This window comes from Cherax quadricarinatus, chromosome 61 (assembly GCF_038502225.1).
Source record: "Cherax quadricarinatus isolate ZL_2023a chromosome 61, ASM3850222v1, whole genome shotgun sequence".
NCBI classification, from domain to species: Eukaryota; Metazoa; Arthropoda; class Malacostraca; order Decapoda; family Parastacidae; genus Cherax; species Cherax quadricarinatus.
Window position 1 is genome coordinate 15,152,365 of NC_091352.1, and position 24,711 is coordinate 15,177,075.

A 24,711-nucleotide genomic window follows, 5' to 3' on the forward strand; every position below is an offset into this window, starting at 1 on the left:
AGACGGAGCTGGATAGGCCCTGGCTGCCTTCAAGACGGAGCTGGATAGGCCCTGGCTGCCTTCAAGACGGAGCTGGACAGACCCTGGCTGCCTTCAAGACGGAGCTGGACAGACCCTGGCTGCCTTCAAGACGGAGCTGGACAGACCCTGGCTGCCTTCAAGACGGAGCTGGACAGACCCTGGCTACCTTCAAGACGGAGCTGGATAGGCCCTGGCTGCATTCAAGACGGAGCTGGATAGGCCCTGGCTGCCGGTTGTTTGTGTATAGAGTTTTTTATAGACATCTTCAGGGCGTCAACTATACGTATACCTTTATTCCGGTATTCCATTTGTATACTTCAGTCATATTCATTCTGAATCACAGAATTTCCATAGAGTGAAAATTCAGTGTAAGTTTATTGAGGTATACACAAATACAGTAACAGATTATCATACACAGCAGCGTATGTGTAGAGAACCTGGGATAACCCAAAAAAGTCAGAGTGATTTATTTCCATTGGGTGTTAAGTTATCTTCGTGGAAATGACTTTTGATACACGGGATCAACTGTATCATCTTCCTTTGCGTGTTTATCAGCTTATTTATGACCATTGTGTAACAAGGAGCCAAAACTGGACAAATAAGTAGATAAGGAAGACACGTTTCCAGCAGTTTAGTATATTTCCGAAGCGTTTAGCTTACACAGTAGGCTTCTTCAGTCGAATATAGAGCCGACGAAATATGGAGACAGTAGAAGCAGTGGAGAGGTAAAGATGATGTAATTAGTCCATCAGCACAGATGACGTAGTTTTGAGGTGGTCAGTCCCTCAGCCTGAAGACTTCAGTTCCACAGTCTTGAATGAAGCCTAGTGCAGGCTGTTGCAGTTTGTGGCACGCAAAGAGTAAGTAATCTTTATTCGGCGCATGTACACACCCTCATTTACAGGCTATCTCCCCCAACCAGTGAACCAGGTAACTGAGGGTTGACGATGGGGCCCCGTCGTTCAACCAGTAACCAGGTTCCAGCCAATAAGAAGATGGTTTTGGCAATCGCAGAGGTCATGTGGGTACCACTCTCCTGTCTGCCCTTGTCATTCCCATTCTAGAGCTGGTTGAAGCACGGTTTGCTCTCTTGTGGCTTCTATTCTGCCTTGCTTACCGTGGAGTGCACTAATATCTATCACTGTACATAGTGTATATAGTGTACATACTGCTGTTCTAAATTGATGAAGGATAATATAAGTCAAAATTTTTCTGCTGTGTTTATTTTGCTCCCTTTACACCCAGGATAACAGGCCATTTGGACTCCTGGGTTGTAATATAGTTGCTTCATGCATTATTTACACTGCTTCAAATATAACTAATTCATGTGTCGTTACTATGTTTCGCCTTTAAATACAATATAACACACGTCCTCATTGTGACTGTATTACTAATTCGTTTGATTTTTAAATACAAAATAAGAGCTGCTTGTGCCTCTGGTGTTGCTCTCCTGAATTCTTTCTATTAGAAGAAGTTTTCTTTCGCGGCCATCTTGGATTTCTGCAAATTATACAAAATTGTTCAGTGTTACCAACAGTTAAAAGTTTACCAATAAACTGATGAGTTGAGTGATGAACTAGAGTGGATGAGTTCTAAGAGAGAGAGAGAGAGAGAGAGAGAGAGAGAGAGAGAGAGAGAGAGAGAGAGAGAGAGAGGGATGAGGACTAGGAGAGAAAGACCAATAAAAGAGAGACAGTAAACAGAGAAACCCGGTAAAAAACAACGGGAAAAACAACAGCAGAACAAGGGAAATAAGTGCCACTAAAACGGACTATTTGCACTCACTCATTCCCGTGTTTTTTTTCCAAGGCCTCGAGACTTTTGTTTTCCCTTGCAGACTGCTCACTCTATTATTTTCCTCATTTTTTTCTCTCTCTCCCTTTATATTTACACATTTCTTTCATTTCACATCTTTTTCTCTTTAATATCTCATACTTATTCTTTTCCTCTCACATATTTTTTTATTTTTTTAATATCTTTCTCTTGTTCCTTTAATTTTATTTGGTAAGCGCCGAGGGAGGAGAGAGGGAGAAGGTTGACAGGGAAACAAGAGACGCCCTTCACTGACTCAACCTTCCTACAATTTGAACGCTATTATAGCCTTTATTATAGCTTCTTTTGGTTTAGCTTTGGTGCTTTATTTGCGTTTCTTTTTCTGGTTTAGTTTTGGTGTTATATGACTGCGTGTATTTTTCTGGTTTAGTTTTGGTGTTATATGACTGCGTTTATTTTTCTGGTTTAGTTTTGGTGTTATATGACTGCGTGTATTTTTCTGGTTTAGTTTTGGTGCTATAAGACTATTTACGTTTCTTTTTCTGGTTTAGTTTTGCTGCTATAAGACTATTTGCGTTTATTTTTCTGGTTTAGTTTTGGTGCTACAAGACTATTTGCGTTTCTTTTTCTGGTTTAGTTTTGCTGCTATAAGACTGCGTTTATTTTTCTGGTTTAGTTTTGGTGTTATATGACTGCGTGTATTTTTCTGGTTTAGTTTTGGTGTTATATGACTGCGTTTATTTTTCTGGTTTAGTTTTGGTGTTATATGACTGCGTTTATTTTTCTGGTTTAGTTTTGGTGTTATATGACTGCGTTTATTTTTCTGGTTTAGTTTTGGTACTACAAGACTATTTACATTTCTCTTACACTCTTGCGGCCAGATTAAGTTCAACAGTCTACCCATCATGTTATACCCAGATATTGTACGTGTGTCTAATTCTTCAAATCGTCGGTATTGGAACCCATTCATATACAATATATTTCCTAGTGGCTTGGATTTGAGAAGGATCTTCCTAGTATGGGCCAATAGGTCTATTGCAGTGTTCCTCCCTATGTTCTCTTACGTTCATTTATGTTCTTAAGTTCTATCTTGTATCTCATCAAATTCAGAGTAATTTTAATCAGCCAGATTGGCAAAATATATTAATGTATCTAATAAATCAAATCAGATTTAGAGGAATTTTAATTAGCTAAGCTGGAAAATTAATTACAAGTGTACAGATTTATGCACTCTCTCTACCCATAACCATACATTGGATCGCGAAAGAATTACAACAGAAATATATTCACGCAACCGAATTACAATAGAAATTTATTCACGCTGCTCATACATAGTTATATAAATAAATACAAAAAGGCACAATACCGTGACTGGAACAACATAGTTATATGTATTTGTGTCAAAATTGTAATGGAAATTCATACTGTTAGAAAAAAGAAACGCATGTGCAAATAATACATTTTTATTGTGGCAACGTTTCGCTCCTCAGGAGTTTTGTAAAGTCGTAGCGACTCCGCAAAGCTCCTGGAGAGCGAAACGTTGCCACAACACAAATGTCTTATTAGTTGCACAAATGTCCTTTTACCTAACACATTGTGAGTAATTCTACCAGCATTATTACGAAATATACACTGTTGTGAATAGCTAATCTTCGACACGAATTCGTAGTGTTGACACTAATGTTGTACTGGGGTATCCACTTGAGAAGTGATCCCCCCCCCTCCCCACACGCCGGTGACCACAGGCGAGGGTATAGTCAATCACCTTGGTTGAACGGTAACAGCATCTGTCCTGGTGCATTCGTTTACGTTTCTCTTGTCGGAGTTCGTTGGTTCGAACCTACAGAATTGACTCGTTTACATTAATGTTGAAATAATGTAAGTGCAGAATATATTTATATTAAAGCAACGTTTTATCAAGTTAATAACTTGATAACGATCTATACAGAGTTAAAGTTAGGTCAAGTTAGGTTAGTTTAAGTTGTTAGGTTAGGCTGAGGTAAATTAGTCTGGGTTAGGTTACGGTGAGTTAGGGTGAATTACTTAACGAATGTTTTAGTTAGGTTTAGTTACGATATGTTTAGTTACGTTGCAGATTTCCTAAAGTTAGGTATACCATTTTTTCACCAGTTCCATTTTCCACCTGCACCATTTTTCCCACCTTCGTCATTTTCACCTAAGACAGAAGACTACTGATCAAATATGGGAATACCGACCTTGAGCACGAAATATGCAGTTTAATGCTGCTGAATACAAGACATACAAGCTAATACACAGCTCAATAATTTTTTCTGAAATAAAATACGCTGATGCATTGTGACAGTCGACGGGGGGAGAGTTAAATTTTTATTTTCTTTGATTTATATTAAACAAAATCGCGTACATCAACAGTGAGCTGATATCACTATTGTAAATGATAGTTATACAATAGAAACAAAAGCTAGAAATATTTTCCTGTCATATTCTTTGACGCAGGTTTTCAGTGGTGCAGTGGACATTATATATATAATATATATATATATATATATATATATATATATATATATATATATATAATATATCTTTCTTTCATTCAACACACCGGCCGTATCCCACCGAGGCAGGGTGGCCCCCCAAAAAAAAGCGAAAGTTTCTCCTTTTACATTTAGTAATATATACAGGAGAAGGGGTTACTAGCCCCTTGCCCCCGGCATTTTAGTTCTCTTACAACATGCATGGCTTACGGAGGAAGAATTCTGTTCCACTTCCCCATGGAGATAACAGGAAATAAACAAGAACAAGAAAGAAAATAGCAGAAAACCCAGAGGGGTGTGTGTATATATGTGTAGTGTGACCTAAGTGTAAGTAGAAGTAGCAAGACGTATCCATAATCTTGCATATTTATGAGACAGACAAAAGACACCAGCAATCCTACCATCATGTAAAACAATTACAGGCTTTCGTTTTACACTCACTTGGCAGGACGGTAGTACCTCCCTGGGTGGTTGCTGTCTACCAACTTACTACCTATAATATATATATATATATATTCCAATCAACCACTATAAAAAATAGCAAAATTCCAAGGGTTTTCGTGACTTCTCACATAATCATAGCTCCTTGATAATGTGAGAACTCACGAAAGCGCTTAGAATTTCTCTATTTTTTCATAGTGATTGTTTTGCATATTGTGATATCACATGTTTACTGTGATCATATTGCATATAATATATATAATATATATATATCGTGCCAAATAGGTAAAATTGGTCACGTAGCAAGAACTCATTAAGTCCTTTCTAACATTTTCTGTTATACGTTTGAAGATATTTTTTCGTTAGGGTCAGAATGATTTTTTGCGAAACTGCATACACAAATTTTCGCTTGCCTTACTCGGCAAGAAGAGCGTTGCTATTTAATCCAATGCTTGTACAAGAGCACACAATTGCGTGCGCCCACACACGCACACACGACAGGATTCATACATAGGTTTATGAAGAGGTACGATAAAGCTCTTGGAGCAGGGTGTGCGTGGAGTATGTAGCGATCAGAGGAGAGCCCGAGTCAGGAGCTCTGACTCTACCCCTGCTGCCACAAATAGGCTAGTACACACACACACACACACACACACACACAACCACAATTAGGTGAGTACACACATATACACACACACACACACCATTACTAGGCGAGTAAACACACACACACACACACACACAACCGTAAGGCACCCCGGTTTCAAGGGGTCACTCTACCCTCATCCTTCTCTCCCCTCCCCCCTCCCCTTAATCCCATCCCCCTCTCCCCCCCCCCCACACACACACACATACACACACACACACACATACACACACACACACACAAACACATACACAAGCACACACATACTTGACACATACACATACTCCCCTTCCCCTAAACACCTCCCCCTCCCCCAAACTATCGATCTCCCTCCCCCAAACCATCTATCCCCCTCCCCCAACCATCTCTCCCCCTCCAATAACCATCCTCCCCCTTCCCCATAACCATCCATCCCCCTCCCCCTAACCATCTATTCCCCTCCCCCTAACCGTCTATTCCCCTCCTAACCATCTCTTCCCCTTCCTCCTGTGGTGCAATGGGGCAACCAAGAACTAGCATGAGAGCCAAGGGTCTGACGGACGAATCTGGGAGGGAGGATTGGGAGGCAGAGCTCAAAAAAAGGAAGACTAGGGAAGGAGGCTAGACGAGCTTGCAAGGAAGATGGAGGAGAGGTTAGCTGCAGAGAGCAGTATGTGGGAGCAACATGCCACAGTAGCAGAAGCCAAGATACAGAGCTTAGAAGAGGAGCTGAGAAATCTGAAACAGCCTAGAGATAAAGATAGTACAGAAGTAGCATCAAGAATATCTACATCAGACAGACAAAGGGTCTGGAGGGAGCAAGGAAGCTAAAATGTATGCAAAGGTCCTGTCAAGCCCACACGGGGCCAAAACAAAGACAGGGAGCACACTAGGACAGTATGAGAGGTTGGAAGACATTGAAGGAACTAGGACATATGCAGGGACTACCAGACACTTGTGGGTGCCAGGAAGAGGTGAGCAGGAAAGACAAACCAATGAGCATAGGGGCCACAGCTAGGGAAGGGATTGAAGGAACACTCCACGGGAAGGAACTAAAACACCTCAGAGGATGCGATGGGAGTCACAGTGGAAGGAAGAAAGGAAGAGATCAGTTTTTGTCTATGGGCTCCAGGAAGCTGAAGGGGAAACCTATGATGAAAGACAACAGGAGGAGAAAAAAGCAATTGAAGGTATCATGAAGGTGATAGGCGAGGGAGGCATGACGAGGTGGCAAATTTTCGGAGAATTGGGTGGTTCACAAAGAGAAGGAAACGGCCTCTCAAAGTAATTTTCAAGGCAGAATCAACTCGAACCATGATCCTGCAGGAGAAAGCACGGCTGAGAGGCAAACAGGAGTTCCAGAGTACCTCAATCGAGACAGAGCACAAGAGGAAAGGATGATACTGAAATAGTGCAAAAACGAAAGGAGGAATGGGAGGAAATGACAAAGAGCAAAATAACCCAGGCACAGTTGGAAGGGCAAGCACACCCCACAGAAACACCTGCAGAAGGTCTCCAACCACGACACCCCGAAGGCAACTGACCAATCTAAACCAACAATCACACACCGATCCCTCTGACCCCACCCCCCGCACCACGAACCCTACCCCTACAGCAACCCCCTATGAGAACTCTTCCTCCACCCCCACTGCAACCCCCCACAGGCCCCCGCCAGGGCTCCTGCTCTCCCAACCCCAATATTCCCCCAGGACCACAGTTTCAGATTTAGAACAGAAGTTGAAGGTTTGGTGCACAAATCCGGATGGATTAATAAATATTAGGAGTGACAAGAAAGAATCAATGAGAAGTCCCCAGACATCATAGCAGTGACAGAAACGAAACTCACTGAGACAATAACAGATGCAATCTTCCCACCAGGATATCAGATCATGAGGAAAGATAGAAGGGGCAGAGGGGGAAGAGGGGTTGCACTGCTCGTAAAAAACCTATGGAAATTTGAGAAAATGGGAGGCATAGACGAGACTGGAGAAAGGGACTACATAGTAAGTACACTTAGGTCTGGGGAGCACAAGGTAGTCATTGCAGTGATGTATAATCCACCACAGAACTGCAGGAGGCCAAGAGAGGAATATGAAGAGAGCAATAGAACAATGGTGGACACACTTGCTGAGGTGGCAAGAAGAACTCACTCGAGCAGAGCAAACTTGCTGGTTATGGGGGATTTCAACCACAGGGAGATTGACTGGGAAAACCTGGAGCCACATGGGGGTCCCAAAACATGGAAAGCCAAGATGTTGGATGTGGTACTGGAAAACCTCATGCACCAACATGTTAAGGACACTACCAGAGTGAGAGAGGAGGACGAACCAGCAAGATTGGACCTTATGTTCACCCTGGGCAGTTCAGACATTGAGGACATCACATATGAGAGCCCCCTAGGAGCTAGTGACCACGTGGTTCTGTGCTTTGAATACATAGTAGAGTTGCAAGTGGAGAGAGTAACAGGAGTTGAATGGGAAAAGCCTGACTATAAAAGAGGGAACTACATAGGTTTGAGGAATTTCCTACAGGAGGTTCCATGGGACAGAGAACTGTTAGGAAAGCCAGTAAATGAAATGATGGAATATGTAACAACAAAATGCAAGGTTTATTCCCAAGGGCAACAGTAACAACGGGAAGACCAGAACGAGCCCCTGGTTTACCCGAAGGTGTAAGGAGACAAAAACTAAGTGCAACAGAGAATGGAAAAAGTACAGAAGGCATAGAACACATGAAAAGAGGGAGATTAGTCGCAGAGCCAGGAATGAGTACGCACAGGTAAGGAGGGAGGCCCAGCGACAGTATGAAAATAACATAACATCGAAAGTCGAGACTGACCCGAAACTGTTGTATAGCCACATCAGGAGGAAGACAACAGTCAAAGACCAGGTGATCAGATTAAGGACAGAAGGTGGAGAACTCACAAGAAATAATCAGGAGGTATGTGAGGAGCTAAACAGAAGAGTTAAGGAAGTTTTTACAGTAGAGACAGGAAGGGCTCTGGGAAGACAGCACAGAAGGGAACAACAACAGGGAATATACCAACAAGTGTTGGATGACATACGAACAACCGAGGAGGTGGTGCAGAAGCTGCTAAGTGACCTTGATACCTCAAAGGCGATGGGACCGGACATCTCCCCGTGGGTCCTTAGAGAAGGAGCAGAGATGCAGTGTGTGCCCCTAACCACAATCTTCAACACATCCCTTGAAACTGGGCAACTACCTGAGATATGGAAGACGGCAAATGTAGTTCCCATTTTTAAGAAAGGAGACAGAAACGAGGCACTAAACTACAGACCAGTGTCTCTGACGTGTACAGTATGCAAAGTCATGGAGAAGATTATCAGGAGGAGAGTGGTGGAACACCTGGAACGGAACAAGATTATAAATGAAAACCAGCATGGATTCACCTTCTGGAGTTTTATGACAAGGTAACAGAAGTAAGACACGAGAGAGAGGGGTGGGTCGATTGCATTTTCCTGGACTGCAGTAAGGCCTTTGACACAGTTCCTCACAAGAGATTAGTGCAGCAGCTGGAGGATCAGGCGCATATAACAGGGAGGGCACTGCAATGGATCAGGGAATACCTGACAGGGAGGCAACAACGAGTCATGGAACGAGAAGAGGTATCACAGTGGGCGCCTGTGACGAGCGGGGTCCCACAAGGATCAGTTCTAGGACCAGTGCTATTTTTCATATATGTGAATGACATGATGGAAGGGAATGACTCTGAAGTGTCCCTATTCGCAGATGATGTGAAGTTGATGAGAAGAATTAAATCGGATGAGGATGAGGCAGGACTGCAAAGAGACCTGGACAGGCTGGACATGTGGTCCAGAAACTGGCTTCTCGAATTCAACCCTGCCAAATGCAAAGTCATGAAGGTTGGGGAAGGGCAAAGAAGATCGCAGAGTATAGGCTAGGTGGACAATGACTACAGACCTCACTCGGGGAGAAAGATCTTGGGGTGACCATAACATCGAGCACGTCACCGGAGGCACAAATCAACCAGGTAACTGCTGCAGCTTACAGGCGCCTGGCAAACCTGAGAATAGCGTTCCGATAGCTTAATAAGGAATCGTTCAAGACACTGTACACTGTGTACGTTAGGCCCTTACTGGAGTATGCAGCACCAATCTGGAACCCACACCTGGTCAAACACGTCAAGAAGTTAGAGAAAGTACAAAGGTTTGCAACAAGGCTAGTTCCAGAACTTAGGAAAATGTCGTACGATGAAAGGTTGAGGGAAATCGGACTGACGACACTGGAGGACAGAAGGGTCAGGGGAGATATGATAACGACATACAAGATACTGCGGGGAATAGACAAGGTGGACAGAGACAGAATGTTCCAGAGAGGGGACACAGAAACAAGGGGTCACAATTGGAAGTTGAAGACTCAGACGAGTCACAGGGATGTTAGGAAGTATTTCTTCAGTCATAGAGTCGTCAGGAAGTGGAATAGCCTAGCAAGTGACGTAGTGGAGGCAGGAACCATACATAGTTTTAATAAGAGGTATGACAAAGCTCAGGAAGCAGAGAGAGAGGACCTAGTAGCGATCAGTGAAGAGGCGGGGCCAGGAGCTGAGTCTCGACCCATGCAACCACAATTAGGTGAGTACACACACAAATACACACACGCACACACACGCGCACACACACACACACACACACACACACACACACACACACACACACACACAAAGTCACAAAGTGAATGACAAACTCCTACCGTGGGCGAAAAGTGGTGGGATTAGTGCAGTGTCTACCCAATCTCCGAATGAGAGAGAAATGGAATAAACCTGATAAGGGAGGAAAATATCACAGTTACAATAAGAATAAAAAGACTCGTAGATTAAGATGTGTAAATCTGGGATGGATGGATGGATGGGACTTAAGAGGAGAGGTTGCAGGGTGTGAAGGAGGTTATAAGAGGCAGTTTTATCGTCTAGCAGGTTTGTTCGAGAGTGAAATATTGGAGTGAAGGCAAGAAGTTTCCGGGGTTAGACATGCTTTCGGAGTAGGTATGTTTGAGTGAAATATCGGAGTGAAGGCAAGAGGTTTCCAGGGTTAGACATGCTTTCGGAGTGCAATCATTTTAACAATCATGAAGGGATTCAGAAGACCTATTTGCTGGCTTTCTAAAGGTGGGAAGTACACTCAATGAACGCTAAATGTTGAGGGGAAGCTGAGAGTAGCTGGGTCATTTACATCTTCATATCTGTACAGCTCTGGAAATAAAGCTACGGTGCTAGTGATGGTGCAGATGTTTTCTTCTTCGTAGCATCCTTCCTTGCTGGAAAACAGCCAGTGTGTAAAAAAAAATACACAAACAAAGCGCTTGTACAAACACAATGGAACTTAATTGCTTAAATTGGAGTCACTTTCAGACTATTAAGCAGAGTGAGAAAGCGAGAGAGAGAGAGAGAGAGAGAGAGAGAGAGAGAAATTCCTGGACCTTACGGAATAATTTCCTTTGTCCATAGTAGGCCATTTAATTATTACATTGGTTATCACAGTGGCATCTGGTTACTGCAAGAGGAAGCAGGAAAGGGTTGGTATTGATTGAGAGTTACTGTTGTTGTTACTGTTGTTGCTGAAGAGTAAGCGCACTCTGCTGAACAATCTTGTACAGAGACGATGATTCACTCACTATAATGCTTTATCAAGTTATATAGCAAATTACAACTGCATATATACATACATAAATGTACTACTGTGAGGAGAGGTAAAGTAGGCGAGGTCTCAGCAGAGGCCAGGCAAGAGTGATCATTAGTGTGTGAAAGATCGTGTGTGGGTGGTGTGTGGTAGTGTGGGTGGTGTGTGGGTGGTATAGGGCGGTGTGGGTGGTGTGTGGGTGGTGTATGGTAGTGTGGGTGGTATAGGGCGGTGTGGGTGGTGTATGGTAGTGTGGGTGGTATAGGGCGGTGTGGGTGGTGTATGGTAGTGTGGGTGGTGTATGGGTGGTATAGGGCGGTGTGGGTGGTGCATGGTAGTGTGGGTGGTGCATGGTAGTGTGGGTGGTCTATGGTAGTGTGGGTGGTCCATGGTAGTGTGGGTGGTGCATGGTAGTGTGGGTGGTCCATGGTAGTGTGGGTGGTCCATGGTAGTGTGGGTGGTGCATGGTAGTGTGGGTGGTGTATGGGTGGTATAGGGCGGTGTGGGTGGTGCATGGTAGTGTGGGTGGTGCATGGTAGTGTGGGTGGTGCATGGTAGTGTGGGTGGTATAGGGCGGTGTGGGTGGTGTATGGTAGTGTGGGTGGTGTATGGGTGGTACAGGGCGGTGTGGGTGGTGCATGGTAGTGTGGGTGGTGCATGGTAGTGTGGGTGGTCTATGGTAGTGTGGGTGGTCCATGGTAGTGTGGGTGGTGCATGGTAGTGTGGGTGGTGTATGGGTGGTATAGGGCGGTGTGGGTGGTGCATGGTAGTGTGGGTGGTGCATGGTAGTGTGGGTGGTGTATGGTAGTGTGGGTGGTCCATGGTAGTGTGGGTGGTGCATGGTAGTGTGGGTGGTGTATGGGTGGTATAGGGCGGTGTGGGTGGTGCATGGTAGTGTGGGTGGTCCATGGTAGTGTGGGTGGTGCATGGTAGTGTGGGTGGTATAGGGCGGTGTGGGTGGTGCATGGTAGTGTGGGTGGTGCATGGTAGTGTGGGTGGTCCATGGTAGTGTGGGTGGTCCATGGTAGTGTGGGTAGTGTGTGGATGGTCCATGGTAATGTGGGTGGTGTATGGTAGTATGGGTGGTGTATGGTAGTGTGGGTGGTGTATGGTAGTGTGGGTGGTGCATGGCAGTGTGGGTGGTGCATGGTAGTATAGGTGGTGCATGGTAGTATAGGTGGTGCATGGTAGTATAGGTGGTGCATGGTAGTGTGGGTGGTGTATTTTAGTGTGGGTGGTGCATGGTGGTGTGGGTGGTGCATGGCAGTGTGGGTGGTGCATGGTAGTATAGGTGGTGCATGGTAGTATAGGTGGTGCATGGTAGTGTGGGTGGTGCATGGTAGTGTGGGTGGTGCATGGTAGTGGGTGGTGCATGGTAGAGGGTGGTGCATGGTAGAGGGTGGTGCATGGTAGAGGGTGGTGCATGGTAGAGGGTGGTGCATGGTAGTGTGAGTGGTGTATGGTAGTGTGGGTGGTGTATGGTTGTGTGGGTGGTGCATGGTAGTGTGGGTGGTGCATGGTAGTGTGGATGGTGCATGGTAGTGTAGATGGCGCATGGTAGTGTGGGTGGTGCATGGTAGTGTAGATGGCGCATGGTAGTGTGGGTGGTGCATGGTAGTGTGGGTGGTGCATGGTAGTGTGGGTGGTGCATGGTAGTGTGGGTGGTGCATGGTAGTGTAGATGGCGCATGGTAGCGTGGGTGGTGCATGGTAGTGTGGGTGGTGCATGGTAGTGTGGGTGGTGTATGGTAGTGTGGGTGTTGTATGGTTGTGTGAGTGGTGCATGGTAGTGTGGGTGGTGCATGGTAGTGTGGGTGGTGCATGGTAGTGTGGGTGGTGCATGGTAGTGTGGGTGGTGCATGGCAGTGTGGGTGGTGCATGGTAGTGTGGGTGGTGCATGGCAGTGTGGGTGGTGCATGGTAGTATAGATGGTGCATGGTAGTATAGGTGGTACATGGTAGTGTGGGTGGTGTATTTTAGTGTGGGTGGTGTATGGTGGTGTGGGTGGTGCATGGCAGTGTGGATGGTGCATGGTAGTATAGGTGGTGCATGGTAGTATAGGTGGTGCATGGTAGTATAGTTGGTGCATGGTAGTATAGGTGGTGCATGGTAGTATAGGTGGTGCATGGTAGTGTGGGTGGTGAATGGTAGTATAGGTGGTGCATGGCAGTGTGGATGGTGCATGGTAGTATAGGTGGTGCATGGTAGTATAGGTGGTGCATGGTAGTATAGGTGGTGCATGTTAGTATAGGTGGTGCATGGTAGTGTGGGTGGTGTATTTTAGTGTGGGTGGTGCATGGTGGTGTGGGTGGTGCATGGTGGTGTGGGTGGTGCATGGCAGTGTGGGTGGTGCATGGTGGTGTGGGTGGTGCATGGTAGTGTGGGTGGTGCATGGTAGTGTGGGTGGTGCATGGTGGTGTGGGTGGTGCATGGTGGTGTGGGTGGTGCATGGTGGTGTGGGTGGTGCATGATGGTGTGGGTGGTGCATGGTGGTGTGGGTGGTGCATGCTCGTGTGGGTGGTGCATGGTGGTGTAGGTGGTGCATGGTGGTGTGGGTGGTGCATGGTGGTGTGGGTGGTGCATGGTGGTGTGGGTGGTGCATGGTGGTGTGGGTGGTGCATGGTGGTGTGGGTGGTGCATGGTGGTGTGGGTGGTGCATGGTGGTGTGGGTGGTGCATGGTGGTGTGGGTGGTGCATGGTAGTGTGGGTGGTGCATGGTAGTGTGGGTGGTGCATGGTGGTGTGGGTGGTGCATGGTGGTGTGGGTGGTGCATGGTGGTGTGGGTGGTGCATGGTGGTGTGGGTGGTGCATGGTGGTGTGGGTGGTGCATGGTGGTGTGGGTGGTGCATGGTAGTGTGGGTGGTGCATGGTGGTGTGGGTGGTGCATGGTGGTGTGGGTGGTGCATGATAGTTTGGGTGGTGCATGATGGTGTGGGTGGTGCATGATAGTGTGGGTGGTGCATGGTGGTGTGGGTGGTGCATGGTGGTGTGGGTGGTGCATGGTGGTGTGGGTGGTGCATGGTGGTGTGGGTGGTGCATGGTGGGGTGGGTGGTGCGTGGTGGTGGGGGTGGTGCATGGTGGTGTGGGTGGTGCATACTGGTGTGGGTGGTGCATGGTGGTGTGGGTGGTGCATGGTGGTGTGGGTGGTGCATGGTGGTGTGGGTGGTGCATGGTGGTGTGGGTGGTGCATGGTTCTGTGGGTGGTGCATGGTGGTGTGGGTGGTGCATGGTGGTGTGGGTGGTGCATGGTGGTGTGGGTGGTGCATGGTAGTGTGGGTGGTGCTTAGTGTGGATGGTGTGGGAGGTCGAGCTATGCAGCATATACACTGGTCATCTTTGCTGCAGCAAGGTTAGGCAAGATTTGTTTCCTACGCGGGTATTAGTCGTATTATGACCCGCAGCTGGAGCTTTTGGTCATCTGACCGAGGCCTTCCGCTGGCTTACCGGTCCACCCCTTTAAAAATTATGGTTATGATTATAACCATTTTTTGCAGTGTCTCTTGTTAGCTGGCCAGCAGTTCTCTCCGTAATGTGATGTATGCAAGCAGTTTGGCCAAGCTAAATGAATCTGGGTTCGGTTCAGTAGCATTTTAAACATGATCTGACTTTCAGCTCTTTTTTGATGATGAGTTTAGTATGTCTAGCCATAAAGTGTAAATGTTTAATGAATTAAACATGTTTGTGTGGAGTCCTGTGAATTCTGATGTTTAGAGCTTCGCGAATTCTGATGTTTAGAGCTTCGCGAATTCTGATGTTTAGAGCTTTGCGAATTCTGATGTTTAGAGAGAGTCAAGTCTCTATAATTTACTGTTTGTCACAACCATCACAGAGAACTGAGTGGATTCTGGTACTAATATAGTAATGTTATGCAAACTGTTGTGTCTTCTTCTAGCAAATGTAATGCTTTTGGAAGCGATGACAGACATTCGTTCCACTTTTACTTAAAGTTTGTGACGATATCTGTGTGGGGAAAAATTAGATATATCATAATCATTATGTTGCTCAGGTGTGGAAAGTATTTTCTCGACCCTTTATCTACAACCCCGGATGAAATGTGAGAGGAAAATGTAGTGGCAAATATAGTAATGATACCTTATTTGTCTTGCAGATATTCGGAACTGCAGATTCTGGAAGAAGTGTATTAGGTCTTACATTGTTTGGCACGCAGGAAATGGGTCTTGGTCTCGGTTTCAGTGTTAGAGAGATTCCTTCTGGAGAGGCTGTTATTGATACCTTGTCTTCCTATGATCTTCCAGGTGCTGTTTGAACAGAACGGGAGGAGCGTTTGCTCCAAGTTTCTTCTGTGGCAATATGCTGGCACCGGAAGCTGTCATGTTGATGTGTTCAACTGTGTGTGTGTCTAACGAGTTCACCACGGGGGTTAAGTGCCAAGTTCCAAGCTTTCAAAAAGGTTTCCTTGGTATTTTTTTTAACGAACCGGTCGTATCCCACCGAGGCAGGGTGACCCAAAAAGAGAAACGAATGTTTCTCTTTTTAAATTTAGTGATTAATACAGGCTAGTAAGCTCTTGCTCCCAACATTTTAGTCGCCTCTTACGACACTCATGGCTTACGGAGGAAAAGAGAAAAGGGCTTCTACCTCTCCTTCCAAGAGACATATGTTTATTTTGATTTTTTTTCTATGAATTATTAAAACATTATTTAGAGCTTACGGTTAAATTTTACTACGGGTATCCAAAGGTCCAAGAGCACTGACCTGATTATATGCAATTACCGACACGAAGACGGAGTTCAACAAATGATTCAAAGTGTGTTCGCTCACCTCTTAAACCTACACTATGTTGAAACCCTTGCCCAGCCACACACAAGAGAACCACCACCACTGACCAGGGAGGAAGAATCATCAGCAACACAATCATCAATAACCAGAAGTAAAGAATAAGAAGGCACAACACCGTGACTGGAACAATACACAAATAACCCGCACATAGGAGACAAACATATATGTTTCGGTCCAACTTGAACCATAAGTCACACAGAGGACCGATACGTCTTCATAAGTTTGTCTCCTATGTGAGGGATATTTATGTACCAGAAGATGTAAGAACACCTCAATGGCGACAAAATATACGAGCAGATCACACAACAGTTTCCCGGAGACACGCGCCGTATCCTCACAGTCTGGCCAGGGCAGGAAACCTAGGCGTAATTGCGTAGTCAGCAATTACGGCTTAATCAAAATCCACAAGCCTAATACTCCTATTTTGCTTATAACATCTGTTGTCAGCGAACAGCACCGTTTGGCAGACACCTTCGCCAAATGTTTGTCTAAGTTAGCAGCAGACAACTTGAACAGTCAAGAGACTTACTCCACAGAGTCAGGAACATCAACAAAGAACAAAGAGGCATCCAAAGAAGGCAATGACTGCGACAGATGTTTCATTTTTCATACAAGTTACGATATGGTCGCACAGACGATAAAGGAGCAAAGAATGACGTAGTTTCCTCAAACAATTAGAAATATAACTAGAAAAACAAGATATTTACACCGAGCGGTGGAGAATTTGACAAATGTACAGCATCTGGGTATCTTTATTTGTAGATGTTTCAGCATCCAGTGGCTTTATCAGTACAAGGACATGTGAAGATAGTAGAACTGTATACAAAAGATGAGGTATTCAGTCCCTCATCAGACTTGAAGTTAGTGAAGACCATCCTAGTCTTCGATTTATTATATAACTTGTATCTTCTTTTATAATACATTGGATCATATTTGCATCCAATTTTGCTGCTGCTGCTGCTGCTGCGGCGGCGGCGAAGGTGGTGGTAGTAGTGATAATAGTAATATGATTATTTGTAAAACTATTACATTCCAGCAGAATCCTGTTGCTGATAAGGATTTTTGGAGAGAGAAACACAAAGACGGGAGAGCGGAACTGGAAAGCAGGAGACAGAAGCTATATTGAAAACATACAGTAACACATGCAGGCGCTCACCAGAACATTACTCCACACCTCCAGTCAAATATAATATTAGCCTGCCAGCCAGTCAGCAGTCAGTCAGCCAGCCTGCCAGCCAGCACCCAGCTAGACAACCATCTAATCACCTATCCATCCATCTAGCCACCTATCCATTCATCCATCCAACCACCTATCCATTCATCCATCCAACCATCCACCTATCCATCCATCCAACCATCCACTTATCCATCCATCCAACCTATCCATCCATCCATCCATCCATCCATCCACCTAGCCATCTGCCCATCCAACTAGCCACCTATCCATCCATCCAACCATCTACCTATCCATCCATCCAACCATCTACCTATCCATCCATCCAACCATCTACCTATCCATCCATCCAACCATCTACCTATCCATCCATCCAACCATCTACCTATCCATCCATCCAACCATCTATATATCCATCCATCCATCCATTCACCTAGCCACTTATCCATCCAACCATCCATCTAGCCACCTATCCATCCATCCATCCACCTATCGATCCTACCATCCACCTATTCATCCATCCATCCACCTAGTCACCTATCCATGCAGCCAGCCAGCTTCACTCTCAGCCTCATCCCCAGAGAGGGTAGCTACTGCGTCCAGCAGTATTCAACAACATCATAAATGAAAGCAAAATATATGCACAGGCAAAGTGGAGATATTTCTTGTTTTGCTCACACCATCTTCTAGGAAACCTGAGAGATAAATAAACTCGTCTATTTGGCGAGAGAGAGAGAGAGAGAGAGAGAGAGAGAAAGAGAGAGAGAGAGAGAGAGAGAGAGAGAGAGAGAGAGAGAGAGAGAGAGAGAAACCCCTGACGTGGGTTCACAGCAACAATATTTATCCTGACGTGAGTTTACCGCGACAATGTTTATCCTGACGTGGGTTTACCGTAACCATGTTTATCCTGACGTGGGTTTACAGCAAGAATGTTTATCCTGACGTGGGTTTACCGCAGCCATGTTTATCCTGACGTGGGTTTACCGCAGCCATGTTTATCCTGACGTGGGTTTACCACAGCCATGTTTATTCTGACGTGGGTTTATCGTAACTCGTGCTGGATGGTTCCTGGAATGGGTTAGAAAGAGAGGAGAAGGAAGAGGCAAGAAGACAAAAGAAAAAGGTAGAGATCTCGTCAGAGAAGGAGAGTTGGGGAGGGAGAGAATGGAGAAAATAAGCCAAATAGAGACAGAGAGAAAGGGAGGGAGGGAAGAGATCAGGGAGGGAGGGAAGAGGTCAGAGAGGAATTAGAAAGGCAGAGAAAGCATTGCAAACAGGGAGTAGGAATGATTTAGAGAGGGTGGAGGAGGCCAGAAATGGAGAAAGGAAAGAGATTTAGAAAGCAGACCAGAGCGGCAGATAGGTGGGGGAAAGAGAGGAGGGAGGGGAAAAGAGAGGAGGGAGGGGAAAAGAGAGGAGGGAGGGGAAAGAGGACGGTGAGGAAACGAGTTCAGAGAGGGAGAGGGGGAGGGAGAGAAAGCGAGAGAGGGGAATTAGAGAGTTAAAGAGACGGAAAGGAAAGAGAAATAGATGGGGAAGATAGCCAGAGAGGGAAGGAGGAAGGCGGGGGAGGAGAAATATAGAGGTAGAGAGAGAGAGGGGGGGGGAGACCAGAGACTTAGAGGTGGAAGGGGTAAAAAGAATAAGGTGAGGAGATGCGAGAGACAGAGATGTTGTGAGACCAGAAAGCGAGAGAGGAAGAAAGAGACAGGCGTAGGGCGGGGGCGGGTTTGGACGTCCAAAGAGGGAGAAAGAGAGGAAAGCAGGAAAGGGGAAGGATGAAGAGAGAAAAAGGGACAGAGGGAGGAAAGCCAGAGTTAGAGCAAAGGAAAGAAACGAGAGAGAGAGGTAGTAGGGTGGTGGGGAGGGGGAAGAGACGGCCAGAAGGGTAAAAAAGAGAGAAGAGAGAGGATGAAGAGATGCTGGAGTGGTCCTCTAATGTGCTTCAATCTGCCGAGAAGAAAAAATACAAGAGCCGCTGCTTTTTACTGAGGTGATTTGCATACTCTAACACGTTACCTGACAGTCTTAAAGTGTGTTAATAGATAAACAAAACCCAGTGTGTGTGTAACTTGTGGCTGCTACTTAACATCTCTCCACAGGCAACCCACTTCAAAAAAAAAAATGAAATTGAGTGTTCGAAATTCGTAGGAGCCTACTTAAAAACCCCATAATAATATTAATAATAATAATAATAATAATAATAATAATAATAATTATAATAATAATACATGGTATACAGTCCTAGTTGACATCAGTGACATACTACTATATAGAAAGCCGCTTGTTATGCAGAGCATTTCGGGCAAATTAGGTCAAATTTTATCTCAGGATGCGACTCACACCAGTCAACTAACACCCAGGTACCTATTTTACTGATAGGTGAACATGGACAGCAGGTGCCTTAAGGAAACGTGTCCTAATGTTTCCACCCGTACCGGGGATCGACCCCCTGACCTCAGTATGAGAGTTGAATGCGCTAGCAGTCAAATTACGGAATGTTCGAAATTCTGAGTGATTTTCAACAGATAAATCTTAGGAGGCCTGGTCTGAGATCGAGCATTTTTTTTTGGGGGGGGGCGGTGATCCCTCCCAGAATCACCTACAAGTGAACACATTTTTAACCATTCGGGTCCAAATAAGATATTAAAAGGTTAGGAAGTGAGGAATTATTTGCTACGTTCAGGAAATGGAACGCGGACGAAGCTTATCCTGAGAGGATTTGTGAAAGCATTGGTCCGTGTTTGGGGAGTCCTTGACGTGCTTTGAGGGTGGTGGGGAGGTACGTAGTGGCCCATGTTAATGAATAAGTCGCGAGGGTTTACCACAGATCACTGCCTCACCCTGCTGTGTGTGTGTGTGTGAGAGAGAGAGAGAGAGAGGGAGAGATTTATCCTGGTCTCAGATAGGTCGAGAAAGAGTGAGTTCACTCTGCTGTGACAGGTGGGGAGAGATTCACCCTGCTCAGACAGGTTGAAAGGGTTCACCCGGCTCTAAGAGAGGTAAAGGTTCACTCTCTAAGACAGGTAGTGAGGGTTCACTCTCTGTAAGACAGGTCGTGAGGGTTCACTCTCTGTAAGACAGGTCGTGAGGGTTCACTCCCTCAAATACGGGTCTTGAGGGTTCACTGAAATATTCGTGAGGGTTCACTCTCAAATATGAGTCGTGAGGGTTCACTGAAATATTCGTGAGCGTTCACTCTCTGAAATACGAGTCGTGAGGGTTCAGTCCCCGAAATACAGGTTATGAGGGTTCACTCCCTGAAATACAGGTTATGAGGGTTCACTCCCTGAAATACAGGTTATGAGGGTTCACTCCCTGAAATACAGGTTATGAGGGTTCACTCCCTGAAATACAGGTCACGAAAGTTCATTCTAGTGACAGAGAAGTAGTTATGGATCATCCTGCTCTGAGAGAGACAGGTAATGAGAGGTTTACCACAGAAACCTGCTTCACCCAACTACGAGAGATATAAAACCTGAACCCTCTCAGCCACACGTCTCATGGGATCAATAATCTCTTTAACTGCTGAGAACGCTGAGCTTTTTCCTCATCTACCTCACTCTGCCACCAACGAGATCAGGAGCCCCATCCTGGCTACCTACTGAAGATGCAATGGGAAACCCACACTAAATAAACCTGGTTTGAGGGTAAAACTGGCCCCCGGATCGAACCTCTTCTTCCTTGTTCTCTCTCTCTCTCTCCCTCTCTCTCTCTCTCTCTCCCTCTTCCTTTTTCTCTCTCGTGGATACTGCGGGTGAACAGAGCGTCACTCGTCAGTAGAGTGCTGGTGGTCGTGAAGGGAAGGTGTGTGTGTGTCGTGCTCTCTACCCTGCCAGCTCTACCCACTTTCCAGTGTGGTGTTCGTGCCAGGAAGCACTAGTGAGTTAATTTATTGCCGCTGCGTCTTAGTGTTGCAGGTCCGCCGGGGTGATGTGTGAGACAGACACCTCCTAAACTAGTTTTAAACCAGGATGAAATTATTCGATTTTGTATTTTAAAACAGAAAAAAAAGGTTGTCTCCTAGAAACATTCACAATTTCACCTCTTTAGCAGACTGGAAAATACGTTAAATTCGCGTCTGTCAGTGGAGACATGCAAGGAATTTGCCAATTAAACTGCCTGGGCTGAGACTGTGCTTGGGCCCGCTGGTGTGAGGCGAAGCACAACACAGGACTTGTGGAACTCCCTCATCGCTTCGCCAAAACAACCACTACCACACATATATAGATCCGTCGGTCTCCTTCAAGCTGCTACGGCCTCCACTCCCACCTCTCTCTCTCTCTCTCTCTCTCTCTCTCTCTCTCTCTCTCTCTCTCTCTCTCTCTCTCTCTCTCTCTCTCTCTCTTCCTCCCCCTCTCTCTCTCTCTCTTCACCGTATCACGGGCGATTAAGAAAAGCTGCCGTGCATAACGCTGTTCTCGGAAAATGGCATTCCCAGCACATAGCGTTCCTGAGATAGCCGATTATGTGAGTGTTCGTAGAGGCTGAACGACCACTTAACGCACTGAAATCAAGCAGATACAAACAGGACTCTCCAACTGCCGGTAAATTAACGCATGAAGGAGCCACTACACTTTACTTCAGCAGAGATATAAGAAAAGTAGCAGCGGTGAATGCAGCAAAGATATTTGCTGCCCTTAGGATGCATCAGCACGTCCAGTAATGGAGCATAGTCACGGGTGTTGCTCTCTGCGGTAGTACTCGAGCTAAGCAAGAATTTGCACCAATGCTGCAGGGGTTGTCGAAGAGTGCAGTGCTGCCCTCGACATCTAGGCAACACTCGGAACACTCCACTAGGCGAAACACCTCCGGTATTCTTAACAGTGGACTTTCCTGCACTTCTCTGAAAACCTCCAGTGTGAAGACTCCTTCTCCAGATATGTTTTGAAAAGCAAGCACTTCAGCGTCACTCCATACACGACCCAAACATAGGCTTACCTTCAAGACACACTCAGAAAAGCTATCGCCCAACGTTCCCTTTTCCCCTAAGACTTCTGCACCATCACCCACCAACCACACCCCCTTCTCAAACACACTCACTTTTCCTCAGTACATCAGTTGTGCCACTAACATCTGGGAACACAAACTGTCTCACAGACTCAAGAGAGCCATCTCACAGACCTCAAGAGAGCAGTCTCACAGACCTCAAGAGAGCAGTCTCACAGACCTCAAGAGAGCAGTCTCACAGACCTCAAGAGAGCAGTCTCACAGACCTCAAGAGAGCAGTCTCACAGACCTCAAGAGAGCCGTCTCACAGACCTCAAGAGAGCTGTGTGATCAGGGCCACCCAGCTGTGGCCACTTCTCCCAACTCAAGGTAAGGATGGCTCCTTTCCAGGGCTCAGTTTTTTTCCTCTCTTGGGGATATACATTTTCCCTCCCCTCCACTACCGGACAGAGTGCAATCGAGGCCTGTATTAATGTGTCATGTAGTGTGTGAGGGGACTTTACGAGAGTGTGTGAGGGGCGGGGGGCGCTGTTCCCTTCAAGGATGGAGTTTGATAACAATGAATCATGCATCAAGGGGAGCTCAAGGCTACAAAAAATTTAAGGAATATTGCACCACCATTCACGAAACACACACACACTTATATATATATATATATATATATATATATATATATATATATATATATATATATGTCTTGGAGATGTCAAATTTGATTTTATTAAACTAAAGCTACATGTTTTATGTGTGATTGTTGCTTTATTGAGTGAATTGTCTTTATTTTGAAGTTTATACCTTTTTTTTTTTTTTGATGAGGGGACGAGAAGAAAGAAGTTGTTTTCTATCTCTGAAGGAAAGGGTAGGAATGTTTTTCTTTGCAAGGGAAAGTGTTACATTTTAATTTAAAGATTTATTTTAACTCTGAAAGGGTTGATAACCTTTGCTTTGTGGTATTGTTTTACTTTGAAGGAGAAAAATAATAAGTCTTCACCAGAGGAACGTTAGTTTTTACTTTGCTGGAGGTTAACTATTTACCCTAAATAGTTACATAACTTCGGGAGCATTGGACTTAGGTTACATTAGGTCAGGTAACATCAGGTTAGGCGAGGTTAGGTTAAGTTAGATTAGGTTAGATTATTTCGGGTGGGGAGGATGTTAGTTTTATTCTGGGGTCTTAGTTTCAACTTTAGTGGTCTTAGTTTATCCTTTGTAGATGATATTCAGTTTTTCTTTGGGGGCTCGTGTAAACCTGTAGTATTTTTTGGAGGATATACAGTTAGTTTTGAATGTATGGTACACATGTGTATCAAGTACATGTGTATACGAGTATAGATCTTGCTAGCTAAATGTTACGTTAGATTTTGTAATATTGTTAAGTTTGTGTAACTTAGTTATACTGGCTCCAGTATACTACAGTATACTGCCTCCAGTATATTGACTCCAGTATATTGGCTCATGTATACTGGCTCCATTATACTGACTCCAGTATAATGGCTCCTGTACACTGACTCCAGTATACTGGCTCATGTATACTGGCTCATGTATACTGGCTCATGTATACTGGCTCATGTATACTGGCTCATGTATACTGGCTCATGCATACTGGCTCATGTATACTGGCTCATGTATACTGGCTCATGTATACTGGCTCATGTATACTGGCTCATGTATACTGGCTCATGTATACTGGCTCATGTATACTGGCTCATGTATACTGGCTCATGTATACTGGCTCATGTATACTGGCTCATGTATACTGGCTCATGTATACTGGCTCATGTATACTGGCTCATGTATACTGGCTCATGTATACTGGCTCATGTATACTGGCTCATGTATACTGCCTCCATTATACTGACTCCAGTATAATGGCTCCTGTACACTGACTCCAGTATACTGGCTCATGTACACTGACTCCAGTATACTGGCTCATGTACACTGACTCCAGTATACTGGCTCATGTACACTGACTCCAGTATACTGGCTCATGTACACTGACTCCAGTATACTGGCTCATGTACACTGACTCCAGTATACTGGCTCATGTATACTGGCTCCATTATACTGACTCCAGTATAATGGCTCCTGTACACTGACTCCAGTATACTGGCTCATGTATACTGGCTCATGTATACTGGCTCATGTATACTGGCTCATGTATACTGGCTCATGTATACTGGCTCATGTATACTGGCTCATGTATACTGGCTCATGTATACTGGCTCATGTATACTGGCTCATGTATACTGGCTCATGTATACTGGCTCATGTATACTGGCTCATGTATACTGGCTCATGTATACTGCCTCCATTATACTGACTCCAGTATAATGGCTCCTGTACACTGACTCCAGTATACTGGCTCATGTACACTGACTCCAGTATACTGGCTCATGTACACTGACTCCAGTATACTGGCTCATGTACACTGACTCCAGTATACTGGCTCATGTACACTGACTCCAGTATACTGGCTCATGTACACTGACTCCAGTATACTGGCTCATGTATACTGGCTCCATTATACTGACTCCAGTATAATGGCTCCTGTACACTGACTCCAGTATACTGGCTCATGTATACTGGCTCATGTATACTGGCTCATGTATACTGGCTCATGTATACTGGCTCATGTATACTGGCTCATGTATACTGGCTCATGTATACTGGCTCATGTATACTGGCTCATGTATACTGGCTCATGTATACTGGCTCATGTATACTGGCTCCTGTACACTGACTCCAGTATACTGGCTC

At 45.3% G+C, this 24,711-nt stretch overlaps 1 protein-coding gene and 1 long non-coding RNA gene across 3 annotated transcripts in view; one reads left to right on the top strand and one right to left on the bottom strand.

Annotated features, from left to right (window-relative positions):
• Positions 1-1,237: 1,237 nt before the first annotated feature.
• Positions 1,238-24,711, bottom strand: part of LOC138854509 (uncharacterized) — a 482,813-nt gene continuing 459,339 nt past the window's right edge. Inside the window, exon 3 of the long non-coding RNA XR_011393711.1 lies at positions 1,238-1,521. This is a non-coding gene — a long non-coding RNA (uncharacterized lncRNA). The remainder of the gene's footprint in view (positions 1,522-24,711) is intronic.
• The window catches only part of LOC128699323 (limbic system-associated membrane protein), a 214,259-nt gene continuing 210,340 nt past the window's right edge, over positions 20,793-24,711 (top strand). For both annotated transcript variants that reach the window (XM_053791942.2, XM_053791943.2), the window contains exon 1: positions 20,793-22,323. The gene's annotated coding sequence lies outside the window, so the exon portion shown is untranslated. The remainder of the gene's footprint in view (positions 22,324-24,711) is intronic.